This window comes from Haliotis rubra, unplaced genomic scaffold (assembly GCF_003918875.1).
Source record: "Haliotis rubra isolate DU_JTF1 unplaced genomic scaffold, ASM391887v1 Scf43, whole genome shotgun sequence".
Lineage (NCBI taxonomy): Eukaryota > Metazoa > Mollusca > Gastropoda > Lepetellida > Haliotidae > Haliotis > Haliotis rubra.
The window spans coordinates 3,302,708-3,326,500 of record NW_025767113.1 but is presented as its reverse complement, the minus strand read 5'-3'; the positions used below and the strand labels follow the sequence as shown (position 1 = coordinate 3,326,500).

The 23,793-nt window shown below is 47.4% G+C and overlaps 1 protein-coding gene across 1 annotated transcript in view; it reads right to left on the bottom strand.

Annotated features, from left to right (window-relative positions):
• The window catches only part of LOC124288948, a 78,479-nt gene extending 55,176 nt beyond the window's left edge, over window positions 1–23,303 (bottom strand). Inside the window, 1 exon segment of the mRNA XM_046725537.1 lies at window positions 23,045–23,303. The gene's annotated coding sequence lies outside the window, so the exon portion shown is untranslated.
• Window positions 23,304–23,793: the final 490 nt, after the last annotated feature.

Here is a 23,793-nt window from a genome sequence, read left to right as displayed (position 1 = left end):
AGTGTTTCGGGGATCTACGACCTTGAAGGACATGGGCGACTGGCTGATGCGTCTGGCGGAAAAGAAAAGAGAAGCAGAAGAAGAAACGTAAGGCATCCCAGCAGCAGCCGTCAGGACGTGCCTCGAAACAACCCAAACTGTCATCACCAGAACCCGATGATGATGATGTAGAACAACAAGACGACGACAAAGAACAAGACGATGAAGACGACATTTCCCCTACCATTGATGATGACGACGTTTTGGTCATTGCTCACAACTACCGTGGGTATGATGGACACTTGCTCCAACAGTACTTCCATCAACATCTCGTGAAAGCACCCCAGGTCACACTTCGAGGGAATCACATCTTGCAGATGACCGTGGGACGCCTTGTTTTCAAGGATTCACTCAACTTCCTCACGATGGCTCTGAAGCAGTTTCCAAAAACGTTTGCATTGACGGAACTCAAGAAAGGCTACTTCCCTCACTTCTTCAACACCGAAGCTCACCAAGGCTATGTGGGTCCTTATCCTCCCGTGTCTACCTACGATCCTGACAGCATGTTTCCTGCCGAACGTAAAGCTTTCTTGGCCTGGTACGATGCACGGGTGGCTGAAGGGACTGTCTTTGATCTGGATGAGGAATTGTAAACCTACTGTCAGAGTGATGTGGACATTTTGCGTCGAGGCTGTGCTGCATTCCGCAACATATTCATCCAACAGAACAACGTGGACCCTTTCTATGAAGCGGTGACTCTACCCATGGCTTGCATGCTCACCTTCCGAAAACAGTTTTTGGAACCCCGCACCATTGCCATCCTACCTACTCAAGGTTATCACCCCCAGCGTCGCTACTCGCTTCAGTGTCTCCACTGGCTCAACTGGGTCATGCATCAACACCCTGGGGTCCACATCCAACATGCTCGGAATGGTGGAGAAGTAGGCTTTGACTGTGCTGACGGTAGCCGCTACATGGTGGATGGCTACGACGACAAAACACGCACCGTGTATGAATACTTGGGCTGTTTCTGGCATGGATGTACTCGCTGTTACAAGACGGGCCGATGTGAACACCATGCTAGCTTGGGTACAACCCCTTGGGAACGATACCATCATACCATGTACCGACTGGGTGTGTTACGCCAACATCCCGACATCGACCAAGTGGAGACCCTCTGGGAATGCGATTTTCTGAAACAACAGAAAGACAACGGTGACCTGAGAGCCTTCCTGACCCCACTGCAAGGGCCCCATGCCTACATGCCTGACCCGTTGGATCCTAGAGATGCTTTCTTTGGAGGTCGTACCAACGACCCCAAACTGTACTATGAAGCCAAAGAAGATGAAGAAATCAAATATGTGGACGTTTGCTCGCTGTACCCTTACATCTGCAAGTATGGTACTTTTCCCGTGGGACATCCCGAGATCAAAGATCATCCTCCCGTGCCTGACTTGTTTGAGCTCCACGGCCTGATCCAGTGCCGAGTCTTGCCACCCACCGACCTCTATCATCCTGTTCTTCCTTACAAGTGTCAAGGCAAACTGCTCTTTCCTCTGTGTCGTACATGTGCTGAAGAGCAGTTGGATGCTTCCTGCCCCCACGGGGATGAAGACCGGTCATGGATCGGTACTTACGTCAGCAAAGAGCTTCAGTTTGCTGTTGAAAAGTGTGGCCATCAGGTGCTTCACATCTTTGAGGCCTGGCACTTTGACACGCTCGCCACCTACGACCCTGACACTCAAGAGGGAGGGCTGTTTGCCAAGTATGTGAACAATTTCTTCAAGATCAAGCAAGAGGCCAGTGGATACCCAGAAGGCTGCCCAGACCCAGACGCCTACATCAACGAGATACAGCAAAAAGAAGGAGTCACCTTGGATCCTGCTCACATTCGCAAAAACCCAGGACTTCGTGCCTTAGCCAAGGCCTGCCTGAACAACCACTGGGGCAAGTTTGGTCAACGCGTTGGGTTTGCCAAAACGGAATATATCAGTTCCCCTGAGAGGTACTTTGCCCTCCTCCGGGATGAGCGCTGTGTGGTGAAAGACATTAACATCATCAATGAAGACCTCATCTGTGTCACTCACGAACCTCAGGCAGACTTTCATGATCCTCATCCAGCCCACAATGTGGCCATTGCAGCCTGGGTGACAGCACAAGCACGTCTCAAGTTGTATTCTTATTTGCAACCCTTGGATCGTCGTGTCCTCTATTTTGATACGGACAGTATCATCTACATTCACCGTCCACGAAGTTACAATCCTCCCCTGGGAGATACCTTGGGGGAGCTGACTGATGAACTGGGAGGGGGCAACAGCATTCAAACCTTTGTCTCGGCAGGACCCAAGAATTATGGCTACAAGCTACGTCATCCTCAATCTGACGGTAGTGTGGGCATCAGCAAGGTCCGGGGATTTACTTTAAATCACAGGGCGAGCCAACATGTCCACTTTGACAGCATGAAGAACCTCGTCTGTCAGAGGGATCAAGTCAACATCACGGTCCCGTACCCACACCGCATCATTCGCGGAGGACTTCGTCAGGGCAACGTGTTGCTGTCCAAGGACACCACCAAAACCTATCACTTGGTCTACACCAAACGCCGAGTGCAGTACGACCCACAAGGTGTCCCCAGGGAAACTCTCCCCTATGGCTATAAAGAGTGAACACATCCCTCATGGACTTTTGTTGCAGACATGCTCTGATGTATTGATGTTTAACCCATAAACTGTGATTGCCTTGTTCATCTGTTGTTCTATCATTCAATAAAATGTGATTGTATTGCACTCTTGTGTTATGTCGTCTCTCTCTTCAGGGCCAGACCTGGTGGAGTCCATGGTCACCCTCAACCCTGTTGTACCCTGTTCTTAGACTCAGACCTGGTGGAGTCCATGGTCACCCTCAACCCTGTTGTACCCTGTTCTTAGACTCAGACCTGGTGGAGGCCACGGTCACGTTTACCATGTCATAGGTACTGTCACAAAAGGGAAGGAGAAGGGAGAGCAGAGTGGCGCAGTGGAAGCGTGCTGGGCTCATAACCCAGAGGCCCGTGGATCGAAACCACGCTCTGCTCTGTATATCTTTTTCTTGCAAATACAACCCCTGGAAGTGGGGGTTGACGTCACACACCCTATGACGTCATCACGACCCTGTGTCTATATATAAAGAGACGTTTCTGTCAGAGTCATTACAGATTCTGTTGTCTAAGAAAAGAGAAGGATGGAACCCGTTCATCGCGATAGGCTTAGGGAGAATCGTTGTGGTCTCGTGGTTGCTATCAAGCAGGTCGAAGCCGTGGTCGACAAACTGATGACGTTTAAAGTCCTGACCATCCTCATGAAGGCAGAGATTATCGAAAAACCTCGGACCTCCTTTGACCGTGTCAGAGAATTGTTAGACATGCTTCCCCGACGGGGACCTCAAGCATACTCCCTCTTCTGCAAAGCTTTGGAGGAATGTGGAGAAACAGAAGCCATGACCTTGCTGGGTCTCAAGACTCCAACTGACAAGGCACAGTCACAAGTGACAATCCACTGGTTATTCTTCTATGGAATCAAGTCACCGTTCAGCAACTTTCATCCAGCAGTGTTTACCTTGGATGGTGTTACATTTAATTGTGTTGAACAGTGTTACATGTACTCTAAAGCCATGTACTTTGGAGATTACGACAGTGCGACGCGTATTCTGCAAGAGGCTGTTCCAGCAAAGCAAAAACGTCTGGGGCGATGTGTGAAAGGCTTTACTCAAACAGTGTGGGACACTGTCAGTCTTGATGTAATGACCAAGGCGATAACGGCTAAATTTTCCCAGAACAAGGACTTGAAACAGAGATTGATTCAATCCTACCCTAAGTCGTTAGCTGAAGCTAGCCCCTTTGATCAAAGATGGGGAATAGGAATGGATGTTTCTCATCCTGATATTGACAAACCCTGGACATGGTCGGGGAAAAACAAGTTGGGAAAAGCGCTCATGCATCTTCGTGACACATTGTTGTTGTGAGTGACGTCATCCATGGACAAACTCCAATGACGTCATCCATGCACGAGCCACGTGACGTCATCCTGTGTATCTATATAAAGACTCTGGCCCCATCGTGATTCCTCATCATGCTGTTCACGCTGCTCTTTGTGCTTGCCACCTATCTAGAAGAGAGACACTTTCTAGAACAGTTCAGAGAAGCAGTGCAAGAGGCCATCCAGAAACAACACGATCGTGACGTCATTTGAAGTGACGTCATAGCTCGCGCTGCTAGTGTTGCCTATAAAAACGCAGGATCGATCGAGCGGGTCATCAGTTGCATCAGCTCAGTCGTTGAAGATGGCATCTCCAGGCAACCTCCCTTCTTCCTTCGTCAACTTGGCTTCGCAGGCAAAGGACCTTGCTTCTGACCTGGCCCATCTCCACAACAACATGATGGCTCAAAGCCAGTTATACAAGACCAACTACATGGATCTCCAGGACCGGTTGCGTGTGATGGAACAAAAGTTGCTGTCGATCATCTGCAAGCTGGCAGGTATTCATCCGAAAAGAGAAACACTGTATGGAATGATGGGTCGCTTCTGTGAGTTGACTGAGGAAGACTATTACTGGATGGCGTATCACCAAGACCACTTAGAAATCCTCTCCGACAGCGCCAACAACTCTGTTCGCTTGATCCTCATAGGTATCAACGATGCACATGCCAAGGAAAATGCAGGGGAGACCTTCCTCAGCAAGCTGTTCCACATCGTGTTCAAGTTGAGGAATGGGCGTCCTATGACCTATGACCATGGTGTACTGTACAGCAAGCTACTGGACAAACTCCAGGTGAAACTCTGGCCTCACCCACCCAGCTATGATCTTCGATATGCCACCTGCACTCTACCTTTGTTCTCCAATGATCCAGAGGTCACCGACATGACGCCCAAGCCCGTGCCTCGAAAAAGAATACCTCCCAAGAACACTCCTGCCAAGACTTCTCCAAAGAAGAAGAAGGTCTCCACCCCACCCCTTCCCAAGGCACCCAGCAAGAAGACGTCACCTCCCAAGGTGACCCTGGCCACGGCTTCTCCAAAGAAACAGAAGAAGAAGAAGGAGGGGGCCTCCACCAAGACACCCACCAAGAAGACGCCACCTCCCAAGACACCCACCAAGAAGGCACCCCCAAAGCCTAAGAGTCTTAAAGCACCCCAGACTCCCAAGAAACAGTTGGAGATGGCTGACTTGTGGGAGAACTATCCACAAACCAGCCGTGCTAGGGTTGAAGAGAGCGAGAACGGTCAAGGGAGCAGTCCTGCTAGCCCCAAAGGGATCCCCCAGGCAGAGTTACCTCCAGATCTTCAAGACTTGTATGATCTACTCCCGATGGCTGTCACCATGGAAGCAGAGCAGACAGCTCCAGAGAGGGCTCCAGAGACGACTCCAGTGATGGCTCCAGAGACGGATCTGGTGATGGCTTCAGTGACGGCTCCAGAGGAGCCAGAGACTTTTGCCGACATCCCCATGTTTAACGATGAAAATCATTTTCATCCCGGTCAAATGGACTTTTTACGGTGTTCTACCTGCAATCCCGATGATCACCTGAACTGGTGGTGATCTGTTGATGTACTGTTGTTGTTGATCTGTTGATGCATCATTATTATTGTTGATCTGTTCGCCATGTTTTGTTATGAATAAAATGTGAATTCCATTTCAAAGGGTTGTGTCTTCTATATCTTCAGTGATCGTAGCTCTTGGAGGTCATTTCCGGTGCAACCCGCAGGGTGGTAAGACGTGTGTCAGTATGTCAGGGACACTGTCAGGGACACTGTTAGACTCAGACCTGGTGGAGGCCATGGTCACCCCACTCACGTTACGTCATCCCTTTACCATGTTGATTGCAGGCCCTACAGGGTCGGGGAAAACATCGTTTGTCAAAGCCTTCATGGAACATGTGTTTCAACCGGGGATCCTTGATCTTCCACCTCAGGGCATCGTGTGGGTGTACAGTGAATGGCAACCCATGCATGAGGACTTGGAAGTTCTTACCTCGAGGTTAGGGATACCCCTGACGTTTGTGCAAACGATGGGGGAAGCCAACACGCAGTTACCTGCAGGGTCTGGGGCTAAGACCGAGGAGGGTTTGCCTACGCCCCATTGGTTGATCATTGATGATTTGCTGGGCGACAATACCAAAGAGGAAGAAGCCGAGGTCCTGCGATGGTTTACCAAGAAAAGTCATCATCGCAACACGTCCGTGTTGTACTTGACACAAAACCTCTTTGCTTCATCCCCTCATCATCGCACCATTAGTTTAAATGCCCACTACATGGTACTGTTTAAAAACCCGAGGGACGCCTCGCAAATGGATCACTTGGCCAGACAAATCTTTCCAGGACAGACGGCCTTTCTTCGGGAAGCCTATGAGGATGCCACTTTGGCTCCTTATTCCTATTTGTTTCTGGACTTGAAACCGACCACGGCCAAAGAGCACCGTGTACGGTCCCATCTCTTTCGTAACCCCACCACCCTTTACATTCCCAAGTCGTGATAAATAGAGATGACCGTCTACCCTACGGTCAGTTGACCCAGAGCTGCCATGGGAGACAGACGGAAACAGACCCAGCCCCGCAAACGTGCTGTTGCCACAGGGTTGTTTAAACCGATCCATAAAACACTCCTGACCACCTTGGGTCGTGATCCCACCGAACAACATCGGTCAGGTGTGCAACGGCTGTACGAAAGTCTAAGTGCTCCTCCTCCCTCTGCTTCCTCCTCCTCCAAACAAAGACGTTCCTTAAAGCAGTTGTACCCCACAGCACCCACCATGAACACGTTTGTCCCTGTCAGTACGCATCGTACCTCTCCTGCCGCCTTCTCTCCCCCTTCTTCTTTTCCGGCCTCTCCCCCTTCATTTCCATCGTCTCCCCTCTCTCCCACCATGATCCAACCCTTTCAACCCTTGACCCAACCTCGTACCACCAGCACCAAACGCACCAGCAAGAAACGCACGGTTGCTAAACGCCCCAGCCCGGGCACCCCACGCAAAGGAAGCCACAGAAGCATGCCCGCCCGCAGAAAAGTCAAACCCATCATCGTGAAGAAACGACTCCCTTCGGCAGAGAGCGTGGCTGTCAAAGGACGTCATCGGCTGTTGCAATGGTTTGTCATTGCCGTGAGAAATCTGCGAGCAGGACGTGTTCCTTTGAAGACGCAGCACAAGACCTGGCTGTTGAGGCACCAAGACGTACTGACCAAGATTGCGAATCCACGACTACCTATGGACGAACGCCTGAATTACCTGATGAAACGCAGTGGAAGTGGTACGTTGGCTGGTGTTTTGACCCGTATCTTGCTGAACTGGCAGTCCTACCTACAAGAAAAACAGCAGAAGCCCTCAGCACCTCGTCGCCACCGTGCCCCCCAAAAAACCCAGGGACGTCGCAAGTCACCCACCCGACAAGAGAACAAGATGAAGAAGAAGAAAAGGGTCACTTCACCCTCAGCCCCAGGTGCAGCCTTGACCCGGATGGTGTTAAGAAGTCAAAAGAAGAAGAAGAAGACGTCAGCGGCATTACCTCCACTCCCTCCAGCGACATTACCATAAATAGAGGCCTCCCACCCCCATCCTGGTCAGTTCAACGGTAGCAGCTGCAGGGACGACACCATCATGTCTGCACGTTTGAAGCGTCACAAAGAAGCGCTCTGTCATGTGTGTAGTCCTTCTGCGACACCAGCCATGCGACAGGCTATTTTGAAACAGGCCCCGTCGGAACTGATTCAAGCCATTTGTGAATGCGTGGTGAATTTGTATGGAGGCAACATTCCTATGACAGCACAGCAACGTCAACGTTTACAAAAGCATGGGGCACTGATGCATACGTTGATGAAAAAGAAGGTGTCTGTGTCCAAGAAACGTCAACTATTACAGCAGAAAGGAAGAGGATTAGGTCTCTTGTCTGCTTTGGCATCGGTGGTGGGTCCCTTGGTGTCTGGCCTGTTGGGTAGATGATCCTCAAGGAAGATCCTCAAGGAAGATCCTCAAGGAAGATCATAAATAGAGGACGCATCCTAGATTGGGGTTAGTTGCATCTGCACCGTCCTACCACCAAGATGAAGCATGCACGGAAGATGGTGATGGTCCCAGAAGAGGTATGGCAAAGTCTGCAAGAAGAAAAACGTCAACGGCATTTGCTCAAGTCCAACCTGTTGGAACAAAAAACGTGTGCACACGCTTCACGATATGGATACCCTCGTCCGTGATGACACGGTTCCTTTTAGGGACCGAGAGCAGCAGTATAACACCTTGTTGCAACACACCTTGGCGTTTCAAGACCAAGCCGCGACCAAACCTTTAGAGGACGGGCACCCCCAGGGTTAGGGTACTCAGGGATGGAACTCCTCACCGTAAGTACGGTTGACTTACTGAGTCGTGTATCTGCATGTGCCTGCGTAGAGGTCGCCTTCCTAAGAAGGAGTCCACGAACCCGGTCGTAGAGCAGTGGCTCATGATTTGTTTGTTCTTTTGTTTCAGAACCCGATGTCGAAGCCATTCTGCATGAAGTCGTGCAAACGGTTCCCAAAACGCTGCAGGCCAAGGCCAAGCAGTTGATGGCCCGTATTCGTGCTCATCCCGACTTAGGTTGGAATGAGACGGGTCAATTCGTGGTGGAAGGGGGAACCCATGCCTGGGACGCACATGGTGGATCTCATCAATGATCTTGTTCGACAACGTACCAAATCAGACCCTCCACGGGGTTGGAATATTCTGGGTCAGTATCTCGCTTCCAGCAATGTACCCCATGAACTGATTGGTAACCCTCTACGTTGGTCCTGGATGATGAAAACCAAAGGGTCATCCACCCAGGCTCCTGACACCCCCGTGAAGCGTCCACACCCTCCACCCGCTGACTTGTTTTTGACACCCCCCGCATCCAACCTTCCTCTGGAACCCAAGAAGAAGAAAAAGGCTGTAGAGACCCCCTCCTCCCCTCTCAACCGGGTTCGTCAGTGGATTCACTTTTAATAAAAGGGAGCAGAGGGTGATGTCAACGACAGTGTCTCCATGAGACGTCCAAAGAGAAACAACAACATCAGCAAAGCATCATCATCGTCTTTGTCACCTGCATGGGCACGATGGCTCCACCACACCTATTATGATCCCAAACAACCAGCAGGCTATGGAGGGTGGCTTGCCTTGTGGGGGTCCCAAGAAGGGGGAAAGCAAAACGGGGCCAAGGCCCACACAACGTCAGGTGCGGCAATGGTTGAAAACGCAGGACACGTACACCTTGCACAAACCAGCCCGACGCTCGTTTCCCAGGGATCATTACCGTGTGGGTGGCGTAGATGAATTGTGGCAAGCCGATCTGAGCGATCTCCTTGCGTATCAGAAAGAGAACCAAGGCTTCCGGTATTTGCTGTGTGTCATCGATGTTTTCTCCAAAATGGCTTGGGTGCAGCCCATGAAAGCCAAGACCGGTGCCACTTTGATAGAGGCCTTTCAACGGATCCTGAAACAAGCCAAAGGACGTGTCCCGTCCCAGTTACAGACAGACAAAGGGACTGAATTTGTCAATGCACCTTTTCAAGCCTTCCTCAAGAAACGGGGTATTCATTTCTACACCAGTCAAAACCCAGAAACCAAAGCCTCTGTGGTGGAACGTTTTCAAAGGACGTTGAAAAACCGTATGTGGCGTTATTTCACCCAACAGGGAACACGCCACTACCTGAAGGCATTACCCCAACTGTTGCATTCCTACAATCATCGCGTCCATCGTACGATTGGACAACGCCCCGTGGATGTACGTCCTAACGCTCCCTATGATGAAATTCGGGTGTTGGATCACATGGAACGACAGAAGAAGCAGAAGCAGCGCCAACTCAAGACAAAGAAGAAGAAGAAGAAACACCCTCTCTTGTTACCCGGGACCCGTGTCCGTTTGAACAAGACCAAGGGTACGTTTGACAAAGGGTACCTTCCCAACTGGACCACCGAACTGTTCACCGTGGATCGGGTCGTGAAAGGGCGTGTTCCTCCTGTCTACCAAGTGAAAGATGATCATGGAGAAGTGCTGCAAGGCACCTTTTACCCGCAAGAACTACAACCCATTCAGAAAACGGATGACGTGTACAAAGTGGATCAGGTCTTGAAACGACGATGTCGTCAAAAAAAGGATGAAGTGTTGGTGAGATGGTCAGGATACCCTGCCAGCTTTGATTCATGGATCCCTGCGGCTCATCTGGTCTTTAAATAGTGAGGCCTCCAGTCTCCCAACGTCAGTGGAGCCTCCACCATCATGCAGAGTGAACCGATCTCAAGGTGCAAGGAGGGCGGCAAGTCATCCCCACGCTGGTGTTGCTTTGGCATGGACTTGCCACGAAGTGAAGTGGTGTTTTTCTCCCAAGTGTTTCTGATATATGGCGTGGTCATCATGAGCATGGTTCAGTTGGCATTGGACAACGGTGAGAAACAGTTGTGGACAGCCTTGTTGGCCAGTTGCTTGGGGTACTTGCTCCCACAACCCACGTTGGTGTCGTCGTCGTCATCATCCCCGTTACCAACTTCGTCGACTGCATCTCCAACCCCCTCTGTATCCAGTCTGGTTCCCTAAGAGAGAGAGAAAGATGTCGGTGTCTTTGTTTTCCAAGCGGGACTTTTACGTGACCTTACCCAGCGATGCGTCCATGGATGTTCATCCCAACAACAGAGTGAATCATTACGAAGTCAAACTACCCTTTCCCATTCAAGTGAATCGCCAAGAGTGGGAAGTCGGCGTCAGTGAACTTCATTTTCCCGTGACATGGTACAATGTGTCGTTCCCCTTCAACTGGTTTGTCCTTCATGTGAACTTGGAACGCATGACCCGGACTTACAGTTCATCAGCACGCGATGCGACCGTGACAGAAGAGAACCCAGGCATCATCAGAGCAGCCAGCGAAAAGGTCATTATTCCAGAAGGAGTGTATACCACTCGACAACTGGTCCAGAGATTGAACATCCTGCTTCAACACACCTGTACACGACTGCTGGAAAAGCATACAAGTGATGTTTACCAAGCGGATGTCGGAGGCCGTTTCACCGTCGCCGTGAACTACCCCAAAGAAAACCTCCGATTTGACATGCGTGGCAAAACGCATGTCAACTTTTATGCTCCCACCCCGAAAGACATGTGTAGAGCCATCACGGTTTCCTCCTGCAGAACCGCAAGACAACCTGACCACGATGTCATCAGGTCTGCCTACACCACCCGATTGGTGTTGCCTGCTCCTTTAGTACGTATGCTGGGATTCATACAGCTCCCCATGGTGGATGAAGCAGAAGAAATAAGCCAAGTCTCTGCTCAGCCTGTCCAGGTGGGTGTGTTTGACCAACCTCGCATCGTGGGTGAACATGAAGCAGATCATCTGGCTGGTTTTGATACGTCTACTCGGATGCGGTGGAAGATCAAATCGTGGGGGATACCATGGCTCCCTTACTGATGTATGTCCCCGTGTCCCGTCAGATGATGGAAGACGGCGTCGTGATCAAAAACCCTCAGCACCTACACTACATGGGATTACGTCAGGGAACCATGGATGCCATTCGAATCTATTTAACGGATGACGTAGGACGTCTCGTGCCATTCCAGAGTGGGAAGACCATCGTGACACTTCATTACCGTCCCCGTCGTCTGGGTACGTACTGAGAATCAGCATGGTAGGACATCAGTGTATCAGACACTGCGGCGGCAGCGGCTTGGGTGGCCAACAGCGAGGAGGAGGCGGCTTAACCGTGTACCGAGGACGCTTTCATCAACGAGGGAGAGGTTTCGGTAACATCTTGGGAAACTTGGGACGTTCGGCGCTCTCCATCCTCAAGACGGTGGGAAAATCAGCTCTCAAAACAGGCGTCAAGATGTTGCCGGGATTGGTGCAAGATATCAGTTCAGGACACCGAAGTGTGGGGGACAGTTTGAAACATCATGGAAAACAAGCCTTACTTGGCCACCTTGCGACAGCACCCACCACCACCACCAGGATCACCCGCTCGCAAACGAAAACGGAAACAGCCCGTGGGATTCACCAAGAAACGTAAACCCTTGTTTTGAGAGAAAGAGATAAAGACCCACCCCGATGGGAAAGGAGTTCAGTTCAACACCAGACACCGTACGGTCAAGACCTGTTGTGCAGACCTGTGGTCCAGACCTGTTGTCGAGATCAGCTGTCAAGATGATGCGCCGGGATGCCTGTGAATGCTCCAAGGCCCAACTGGATCTCTTTTCTGTGCCCCCTGTGGTGACTTCCGTCCAAGAAGGTCAGTGGATTCGATACAGCCCTCTGGCACCCCCTTTGGTCGCGGGTCCCTTCCAATTTAACATTGCTAACCCTGTCAATGCCTACATCGATTTGAGCCAGTGTTACCTCCGCATCTGCCTCAAAATCAAGAATACAGATGGTACGGATGCAGTTCGTGATGGCGATGGGGCACTCGCCGTGTCCACGGTGAACAACATGATGCATTCCCTCTTTCGTGAAGTGCGTGTACAAGTGGGACACAACCAACTGGAAATTACTCCTTCCATGGGTACCTATCCCTACCGAGCCTATTTGGAAACGTTGCTGAGTTATGGGAAGGCAGCCAAAGGGACCCATCTCCAGTGTCCAGGATGGTACACCGATGAAGCTGGAAAAATGGAGCACTTTAATGCTGTCGCCCAGAATGCCAACGCAGGACTTGTCGCACGACGAGGGGTCATTCTACCCACCCGAGACGTGGAACTGACAGGGCGTCTCCACTGTGACCTGTTTCTCCAAGACCGGTACCTGGTGGATGGAGTCCCCATGAAACTAGAACTGATTCGCAGCCCGAGTGATTTCTACTTGATGAGTGCTGGAGATGTCGAGTGTCGATTTGAACTGACCAAAGCCGAATTTACGTGCGCCAAGTCAACATTGATCCTGCCATACGGGAACAACACGTGAAACACATGTCACCAGGAGTCACGGCCAAATATCCTTTGACCCGAGTCCAAGTCACAGCCCACGACATTTCAGGAGGAGGACGCGATTTCCACAAAGATCAACTGATTGGAGGCCAACTGCCCAAACGAGTGGTGTTGGGATTGGTGGACAATGATGCTTTTGCTGGCAGCAAGGAAAAGAACCCCTACCATTTCAAGCACAACAACGTGACCAGTCTCAAGCTGAAACTCAATGGGCAAGAAGTGCATGGCACCGAAATCAAAAGCGACTTTCAGAACAACAGTGCCTCGCTCAAACAGTTGTACATGAACCTGTTCCGCAACACGGGACACCTGTGGCAAGAACATCCCTGCAACCTCACCCTGGACGAATTCAGGAACGGATTCACCGTGTGGGTGGTGGATCTGACGGCGGATCTGGGCGCAGATGAAGGGTATAACTACCCACGACAGACGGGCAAGTTGGGACTTGAACTTCAGTTTGCAGAACCCCTACCACGCCCCGTCACGCTCGTCTGCTACGAGGAATACGAAAGCGTTTTGGAAATTGATCGGTTCCGCAACGCTCTGATGGTCTAAGGATGGACGACGACAGTGGCTTGACGACCAAACACTTGAACACCTACGTACAACAGGATCCCCTGCTGCGACCCCTCTACCAAGGTACCTTTGCCCGAGATCGTTTTGCCACCGCCGTGCTGTGTGAACAGCAGGAGGGACATTATCCTAAAGCCTACATTGTCAACACGGACCCCAGCCATCTCCCAGGACAACACTGGGTGTGCGTGTATCGCCCAGCACCAGGTGTCATGGACTACTTTGACAGTTATGGACTCCATCCTTACCAACAGCATCCAGACTTTCGGAATGTCATGACCTTCGCCGGATGGCACCAACAACAGTGGAATGGTCAGTCACTTCAACCCTGGTTCAGTGCCTCTTGTGGGATGTACTGTTTGTATGTACTGGCTCATCGTGCCCGTGGATGGTCTTTTGACGAAGTGATGGAACAGTTTGATCCCTACGATACCCTCGTCAATGAAGAACGTGTAAGACGTTGGTTTCAATCCACACGCCTGACAGACGCTGACCATGATCCACACCCCTGCCAAAGGACACAACCTTATCGTTCTGATGTGATGAGTTTACAGTTCTGATGTTACAGTTTGTAAACAAAAGATCAGGGACGCCCCTAATCCTGTCTCTTTTGTCAAAGTGTTCTTGTTAGCGGGGGGAAATAAAACGTTTGAAAAATGTCAACCTAGTGTTGTTATTATTGTTGGCATTGAAATGAACCCTTCTTTTGAGAGAGATGGGTGGCCCTGAAAAGGGCCGTTTTTTTAGAGTGTACCTCACTCAAGGGACCAGAGTTGGCACCTACATTGGCAGGGATGAATGGCCATCTTTGTTTTTACGGGGCACTTGCTCCCATGAGTTAAACGCCTGATATAAGTGTCCTTTAACACTGTCTTGCAGTAGACACATTGAAAGGTACCATTGTACACAATGGTGCCATTGGCGTAGACGGGCAGGCAGCCATGGCAATGGTGGCACTGCCATGCCGGTAAGGGTGGTGATGCTGTCTCCAAGGACATGAGTTCCAGATCCCAGTTTTCTCCAGACATGATTGCTGGTTGTAACACTGCTTCGGTCATCCCGCTCATCATATATAGTGAGAGCTCCACCACTCTCACGGTGACGTCATCGGTTCTACGTCATTACCCTCACGCGCGACCATGACGTCATGGATACCACGTCATCGACGACACGTCATCGCTGTCTCGTCGCCTGTATATAAACTCCAGCATGGGTCAGTGAGGGCTATCTTGATGCAACATGGATACAAGAAAAGTGGAAGTCATGCGACCGGCGCCTTACAGGAAAAATTGTGGTAGACGGCAATGCTTGCGGTGCAGCCCTACCTTACAAGGGAAGGCTGGCATCAAAATGGAAGAGGCAGCAACAACACCTACAGAACCGGTACCCACAACGGCAACAGAAGCAGTGGCAGCCCCACCACCACCACCTACGACAGGAGACACAGTAGCGCCACCACCACCAACAATGGCAGCGAAAACATTACCAAAATGGTCATCAAAATGGCGACTGATTATCTGCCCTACCTGTTTTAAAGCGTATCCCTCGAATCGCTTTGATGTCGTCCCAGGAGCTGACTTCTACATATGCCTCTACTGTGGGGAAGGCATCATCAAGAGAGGGCAACAGCAGCACGATGATGTATGCCCCGGAAAATTTATTTTTCGGGGTCTCCATCTCCTCTGTGAATGCTAACCTGCCTGGTTCACATACCAGGGCCACCCACCTCGCTCGAAAGAAGGCTACATCCAATGTTTTTTAACCACACACACACGCACACACACTTCTCTAGCCACGCCATCGTCCCCCTCACCCCTCTCCCTCCTTCCCTCTCCTTCCCCTCTCCTCTCCTCTCCTCTCTTCCCTTCCCTCTCCGTCCCGTCCCGTCCACCGCTCGTCCGTTCCGCCATCTTGAAAGGCGTCTACGCTCGCGAGATCCCGCGAGAATCCACGAGATCCCGCGAGATCTCACTTGATCCCACCGGATGGGACGCCATCTTGAAACGCGTCCGCCATCTTGGCCCGGAGGTGACGTCATGGTCATGCGCGTGCACCCACCGGAACCGGACGTGACGTCATCGCCATGCGTACGCACCCGCCGGAACCGGAACCGGAACCCGAGTGATCTCCCCCTGATGGCGGTACATCCGGTCCCCGTGGGCGTCGCCATCTTGATCCAAGATGGCGGCGCCCATGGGGACCGGATGCGCCGCCATCTTGAAAAACACGCCAGGGTGACACTGTACACTACTGTCACTTACACACATTCAGATTCAGAAGTCGGACGACGGTTCTTCATCGTTGACGTAGACGTTTGTCGGAAAAGACGGGTGGCACAACGTAACACGATAACGCGTTTAAGACATATAACGGAGGGTAATTTGGAGCTGCTATAGCTATTCATCATGAAATATAATTAGCAAAGCATTTCTAATACGACGGAAATAGAAGATATTATTTGTATTCATGGAGGAGGCTTTGTTTGAAAGAGGCTGAGTTTGTGTACAATACTGATACCATTGTTTACTGGCGATATATTCATAATTGGAAAGAAGTTGGAATATATGTGTAATAGAAAATTACAAAACATTTATATTGACATTGAGAGCAGACAAAAGGCGTTTGAAGACATTGTGCTGCAGTTTGGTATCAATGTATACACATTGAAGTGTAGCATTATGCATGGTATGAACCAAGACGTATTCGGCCGATTGGGTGGCTGGTGAGGTGTAAGTATAGGTCGCCAGGGGTTCTTCCATTAGAAGGCGTGCAGTAGCATCAGTAACTACTGCCACACATTCCCTGGTGATGTTTGACCTCATTTGTCCACTTTATACCAATGGTTATGCTAAGTCTGCTTTCATTACCTAGTGATCTCTATGTGCATGTGTACCCAAGTGTCAACAGTGGTTGTGTACTCAAGTGTCAACAGTGGTTGTGTACCAAAGTGTCAACAGTGGTTGGTGTACCCAAGTGTCAACAGTGGTTGGTGTACCAAAGTGTCAACAGTGGTTGGTGTACCAAAGTGTCAACAGTGGTTGTGTACCAAAGTGTCAACAGTGGTTGGTGTACCCAAGTGTCAACAGTGGTTGTGTACCAAAGTGTCAACAGTGGTTGGTGTACCCAAGTGTCAACAGTGGTTGTGTACCCAAGTGTCAACAGTGGTTGTGTACCAAAGTGTCAACAGTGGTTGGTGTACCAAAGTGTGAACAGTGGTTGTGTACCAAAGTGTGAACAGTGGTTGGTGTACCCAAGTGTCAACAGTGGTTGTGTACCAAAGTGTCAACAGTGGTTGGTGTACCCAAGTGTCAACAGTGGTTGGTGTACCCAAGTGTCAACGGTGGTTGTGTACCCAAGTGTCAACAGTGGTTGTGTACCCAAGTGTCAACAGTGGTTGTGTACCAAAGTGTCAACAGTGGTTGTGTACCCAAGTGTCAACAGTGGTTGTGTACCCAAGTGTCAACAGTGGTTGGTGTACCCAAGTGTCAACAGTGGTTGGTGTACCCAAGTGTCAACAGTGGTTGTGTACCCAAGTGTCAACAGTGGTTGTGTACCCAAGTGTCAACAGTGGTTGTGTACCCAAGTGTCAACAGTGGTTGTGTACCCAAGTGTCAACAGTGGTTGTGTACCCAAGTGTCAACAGTGGTTGTGTACCCAAGTGTCAACAGTGGTTGTGTACCCAAAGTGTCAACAGTGGTTGTGTACCCAAGTGTCAACAGTGGTTGGTGTACCCAAGTGTCAACGGTGGTTGTGTACCCAAGTGTCAACAGTAGTTGGTGTACCCAAGTGTCAACAGTGGTTGGTGTACCAAAGTGTGAACAGTGGTTGGTGTACCCAAAGTGTCAACAGTGGTTGTGTACCCAAGTGTCAACAGTGGTTGTGTACCCAAAGTGTCAACAGTGGTTGTGTACCAAAGTGTCAACAGTGGTTGTGTACCAAAGTGTCAACAGTGGTTGTGTACCAAAGTGTCAACAGTGGTTGTGTACCCAAGTGGGTTGTGTACCAAAGTGTCAACAGTGGTTGTGTACCAAAGTGTCAACAGTGGTTGGTGTACCCAAGTGTCAACGGTGGTTGTGTACCCAAGTGTCAACAGTAGTTGGTGTACCAAAGTGTCAACAGTGGTTGGTGTACCAAAGTGTGAACAGTGGTTGGTGTACCAAAGTGTCAACAGTGGTTGGTGTACCAAAGTGTCAACAGTGGTTGGTGTACCAAAGTGTCAACAGTGGTTGATGTACCAAAGTGTCAACAGTGGTTGGTGTACCAAAGTGTCAACAGTGGTTGGTGTACCAAAGTGTCAACGCTGGTTGTGTACCCAAGTGTCAACAGTGGTTGGTGTACCAAAGCGTGAACAGTGGTTGGTGTACCAAAGTGTCAACAGTGGTAGGTGTACCCAAGTGTGAACAGTGGTTGGTGTACCAAAGTGTGAACAGTGGTTGGTGTACCAAAGTGTCAACAGTGGTTGGTGTACCAAAGTGTGAACAGTGGTTGGTGTACCAAAGTGTCAACAGTGGTTGGTGTACCAAAGTGTCAACAGTGGTTGTGTACCAAAGTGTCAACAGTGGTTGTGTACCCAAGTGTCAACAGTGGTTGGTATACAAAAGTGTCAACAGTGGTTGGTGTACCAAAGTGTCAACAGTGGTTGGTGTACCAAAGTGTCAACAGTGGTTGATGTACCAAAGTGTCAACAGTGGTAGGTGTACCCAAGTGTGAACAGTGGTTGGTGTACCAAAGTGTGAACAGTGGTTGGTGTACCAAAGTGTGAACAGTGGTTGGTGTACCAAAGTGTCAACAGTGGTTGGTGTACCAAAGTGTCAACAGTGGTTGTGTACCAAAGTGTCAACAGTGGTTGTGTACCCAAGTGTCAACAGTGGTTGGTATACAAAAGTGTCAACAGTGGTTGGTGTACCAAAGTGTCAACAGTGGTTGGTGTACCAAAGTGTCAACAGTGGTTGTGTACCAAAGTGTCAACAGTGGTTGTGTACCCAAGTGTCAACAGTGGTTGGTATACAAAAGTGTCAACAGTGGTTGGTGTACCAAAGTGTCAACAGTGGTTGTGTACCCAAGTGTCAACAGTGGTTGGTGTACCAAAGTGTCAACAGTGGTTGGTGTACCAAAGTGTCAACAGTGGTTGTGTACCCAAGTGTCAACAGTGATTGTGTACCCAAGTGTCAACAGTGAGCGTGATGATGATTCGGCTGAATGATGAGGTAGAACATGCTACAGACACAATACGAGAGTGATATCAGTAAAAAGGTAGCCAGTGTTAATCCCCAATAATATTGTAAATTTCGTAAATAGGATATTAATATTAACAGTATTTTTAACATATATACTTAAGTCATTCCAGAAAGTCTGAACAATATCACATAAAACATACACATGTACAATGTCTTCAGATTCATTTTTACAGAATGTACAGCGATCATTATCTATTATTTTCATCTTTATTAATTCTTTTCTTGTATGAATAACTTTGTGAATGAATCTGTACTGAAAATCTAAGAGTTTAATATCATTTGTACACTTTCTATAATTTAAGAAAATAGCGTCCCAAGGGCATAGCAATGTTTATCAAAACTTCCCATTTTCTGCAAACATCAGGCAATCTATCTGATTTGATCAATTTGTCATAAAATGTTCTACAGCCTTCAGAAGGTGTAAGCAGAGTTAATAGCTATATGTTTGGTGTCAGCCCGACCTGTCGACAAATGAAAAATAGGATGTTGCTAACCGTCGACAAAACAAAAAACCCGTAGTGTCGACATCGCGTGGTCAACACACCGTGATGGTGTTAATTAATTAAAGAGAATGTTTGCTTAGTGGTTTGCAAGTGGCTATGGAGGTTACAGCTATGCTCGTACCACGAGTAAATGAATTAAGTTTATTAAAGAGAATGTCTTTTTAACAATTTGCAAGAGAATTTAGGTTGCAAAAACAGACTATTAGTTTACGTTATGCGAGTAGAAGGATTACCATTTTGAAGTTTAACATGCAACAACATCCAGAAAGAAACAGAGAGCTTACAAATTATTTTGTGATATTGGAGTAGAAGGATTATCGAAATGCTGTTGTAAACATTTAGCATTTGGGTATATATAATAGATCATGAATATTTTATTACCACTGTCAAAATGGCAAATGCTATGGTGCGGGCTACATTGATTGACAACATTCATAGAGGTCAGAATCTTTACAACAATGGATTCATGTACAGAGTCAACAGACGCAGAGCTCAGAAAACATACTGGAGATGTACAGATGCAACCTGTCCATCATATCTGCAGACGCACCACTAGGTGAAAAGGCGACACAGCTGATGGATTACGTTACAAACACCTGGGTAGAAGGTCCATGGACACTGCCAACTTGAAAATGATGGACACAGAACTAACAATAATTTGGAAGGTTGGCACAACAAAATCAACAAGTATGCCATGAAGACACATCCGAGTGTATTTGAGGTTGTGCGAATGCTACAAAAAGAACAGTCATCTACTGAAGTCAAAATTCAGCAGATCCAAGGACAGCAGAGAGATCCCGTCCGTAGACGTCGCTACCGAATCATCGACGCTAGGATTCGATCCTTGAAGGCCGACCTTCTTGCCGACAGACTTACTGACTTGAACTACACAGACCATGTGTCAGAGTTGCTTCATCTTGGCTGAACATTCAGATTACTTTCGTGCACATATAAAGGAGTTTTGGCAAGAAGAAATATATATTTATTACTTATACACCTGAAGGAATCACTTATTTATATAAAACACACACACAAATAAATTGTGTGAGCTTTATGAAATATATATATACAATATGTTATATTGTGTGACATATGATATATGCATGATACCTGCATGTTGTTATATTGACTGAATAAATATATAGTCTACTATATATATTACACTCTGTTTTAATTGGTTTGTTAATTTCGAGAACACTGGGAGTGAAGTCACTCATGTAAAACATCACCTCCCTTTTCCCGGACTGTCGACAAGTAATTTGGACGGATTATTTCTCGTTGTCGACAGTCCGGGCATAAAACCATATGTTTTCACAATCTACTGTCCTTTAATTTTGTCTCTTGCTTTGCCTAGTTTCCGAGTTACAACTTGTTTTCATAGACGATTCTGTCAAAATTGCTTGGTGTCGTTAGGCATTATTTGTATAATGACTGATCCAAATTGATATCATTTCTGTGTTTTTTTACCTCGATATTTAATCATGTCATGCAAAAGTCTGTTTGTATTCTCGAAACAGTGTCGGCCCATAAGTTTTCACATGCATATACGGCAATTAATACTCCCTTGTTGTAACCCTTGTTAGGTGGTATAAACCTACACATGTTATTTGTCATCATTCACTTGATGGTCAGTTAATGAATTTATAACAGGTATAATTAGTGGTAACACACTTAGATTACCCGACAAAGGTTCCCATTTGGCATTTCTTGTGTCTGGAGTAAATATTCAACATTATAAACATCGATCAAAGGATTAACCGATAACACGCTGATTGATTAATTACTTTTATCTTACACAGCGAATTTGTCAAAAGGTAGTGTTTATGTATGTAGATTTACTAATCTATACTGAATACACTCTGTCGTGTCGGTGTCTGCGTAAAAACAACGTCCTTCTTTCAAAGGATTAACCGGCAATACATTGATTGATTGCCCATTATTGGCTAACTAAATTACTGTTTTTAAAGAAAGGCGGACATTATGCAATTAGTTGCCAGGTGTGCTATTTTGGGTGACCAATGAGACTATACACCAATGTGAAGTACCTGAAAAGATGTATCACTTTTTCGTACATTAAACTGTTAAAAGACACATCACTTGGAACAGCTGCAGATGAATGGCATATCACTCGTTTTTGTTGATATTGATGGATACATTCCTCGAACAAGGTAACAGCCTGACATTGTTCCTATAACTTAAATCTGTTTTAATTTTAATATTTGCATTTTGTTTTTATTCATTTGTCGTAGCATTCAACAGAATCATTGTTTTCGCCGTGAAGTGTAATGAGACGGACAACATACACTAGGGTGTGTGTGCGAATTTTGATTCATATTGGCAAACTATAAAATGTCTAGATATTACACTTCTGTTATAAATTCACTATAAGTATCAGCAGATCGTCTGCTTTTTATTTAGTTTCAAAATGCATACAAGTTTGATAATAAACTAATTAGGATTATGAGACCAAATATAAAGACGCACATTGACTAGTATCTACATATTGGTGAGTGGACATTAACCATGTGAATGTAGCAAGAAATTTATCGCGCAGTATTGTGACTTCGACCCCCACCTCGCTTCCGTGGAAGAAATCGTTATGTTATACGTTGTGTCATGCAAAATCCTTTTGGTTATGATTCCAATACATATTTAACTACGTGTAGAAAGTAGTTTTGATTTTCTAACTTGATGAAAACAAATCATAATCTCATTAATTCTAACAGACTTTAGCCCGTCACTTTACGATTTTCAAAAATGGCGGCGCCCTGTCGGTAACATCCGCCAGTCTGAATATAAATGCTATTTAGGTTTATTTTCAGCGAGTTACAAAATCAAAACTACTTTCTACTGGTAGTATAATATGTATTTGATTGATGGCCAATAGGATTTTGCATGGCATAGCGTATAACATAACAATTTCTCTCCTGTCAGGGAGGTGGGTGTCAATATGAAACTACTTACAATATTATTGTTACTTCGACCACAACCTCACTTCCGAGGAAGAAATCGTTATGTTACAAGTTGTGTGATGGAAAATCTTTATAGTCATCAATCATATACATATTTTACTACAGCTAGTAAGTAGTTTTGATTCTTTAACTTCCGTGAAGCGATCTGAACAGAAGTAAGATATAGTTTCAGGCTTCCACAACGCTCGCTTCGCACTCACAAACATAACCCATTTAGCACGAACTGCGGGGTCCTGTGGAAATCTGTGCATGGTGACAACATCGCCCGACCCCTAGGAGCAATTGACGACAAAACAACGATTCGGCATGTCGTCGTTGATGTCGAGAAATCATCAAAATGATGAGCGTGCTACACACTTTCTATACAACTAACTGAAAATCGTTCCTCATATGACGTCACTGCAGTGGTCTGGCAACAGAGTTACGTAACCTGTCTGTGGTTTCGTTGGCGGGCGAGAGTGATGCAGGCGACTTTTTGGCAACTTTTAATCGCTCGGTATTAATTAACCACAAGTTTTTTAAGAATGAATTTGGTGTTCCGCATAAGTCTAACAACAAATCTTTCATATGTAATAGTTAAAAGAATATATAAAAAAAAAAGTTTATTTGTTCTTTAAGTGCAATATCTGTTTCCCACTAACCTCCAACTACCGATTGATTTTCCGTCTCCACGTGTTGCCCCACGATACACACCACAATACATAGAAATACATCACATTGCTTGTTGTGTAACGGTAATTAATGTACTTAGGCAACAATTAAAATCAAATCCTGATGACTACAGTATAATTGTATGTAAATGACAAACTATTTCAAATGCCTATATTCATATTTACCAATGATTTCCGGATACCCTCGTCAACTTTACTTGTTTTCACTGCTACTGCAAAACAGCACACATTACAATCCCGTCATTAGAGCGTCCACTATCCAGTTAAAGGGTACAGCAACTGTATAGTCCACCTCTACACATATCCTCGTTATGTGTTCGCGTCTCACAGAGACGGTGTACCGGCCGGTGTGTCGCAATACCGTGTCCTGGTCACTGTCGTCGGAATGACAAGCCACGCGATTGCTGGCTCTACCTCTGATGGCAGTCATTCATTCAGCCAATGATTGGAACCATGGCAACGTGTAAACAACTAAGTACGTTTATTCTCGCTTACGTTTGTTAACAGATATAGCTGCTGCATTGTCCGATGTTAAAACGGGGCCATGGCATGTTTTTGTTCATCCCGAGTACGCCTGAGTACATGCATGCATATTCAACAGGAGCGTGTAATGATTTGAACAGTCACATACAGAAAGTGCGTTATGGAGCAGGCGGGTGTGTAGCCTGATGGTTTGCTTGTCATGCAGAGGTTCTAGGTTCGACTACCCAAGGGTACAATATATGATTTGTGGGGTCCAGTGCCTGGATAGGACTGGGTATTGATTTCAGTGGCGGCATAAAACAGTTGTCTATTTCACTTTCATCGAGTGTTTGTCTATGTGATATCAAAAGATATGGGTGTGATATTTTATTCATTATCCAACTCTGAGGGTGGGGGTTCGAATCCCGGACAGGGTTGTGATTTTTAAATAA